The following is a 575-nucleotide window of genomic DNA, read 5'->3' as shown; positions in this document are numbered from 1 at the left end:
TTCCGCAGATCAAACGGATGTCATGACTTTCTCTAGTTTATTTGATCGAGCCTCACCCTTCAATTCTTGTATTCATCCTTTGGGATAGATACAGGGTTTGAGGTAAAGTGCTCTTCCATTTAAACTATGAAAATTATGGGGTCAGTTTGACTTCATCTTTTTCAAAATTAAAAAATTTTTTTAACGTCCTTCCGAAGCGGGCAACGGGATTTCAATTCCGATAGCCGACAGCTTCTTACGGGCAAACTCCACACCAAAAATAGTGCCGACAATGTTAAAAACAAAACAAGACCAAAACCAAAAATAGAATTTCAAACAAAAAAATACCTCACAACATTTCAAAATGTAAGACAACTCAAAACTTAATCACAAACATCACAAAAAATACAACTTCAACTAAATTAAAATGTCTCTATTGGAAGATCGAGAACCCTCGGAGGAAGTAACCTACGGTTGCTAACGAGATTTTCCACGGTCTAAATGAAATTTTGGAACTCATTAAGTTTAGTTTAGTAAATTCATTTGGACTAAGTGATTCCAATAGAAAATAGTGGTACCGGGACGACGGAACCGTG

The sequence above is a fragment of the Phalaenopsis equestris genome, unplaced genomic scaffold (assembly GCF_001263595.1).
Source record: "Phalaenopsis equestris unplaced genomic scaffold, ASM126359v1 Scaffold000788, whole genome shotgun sequence".
Classification (NCBI taxonomy): Eukaryota; Viridiplantae; Streptophyta; class Magnoliopsida; order Asparagales; family Orchidaceae; genus Phalaenopsis; species Phalaenopsis equestris.
The sequence above is the reverse complement of the archived record's forward strand: the minus strand, read 5'-3'. Positions refer to the sequence as shown.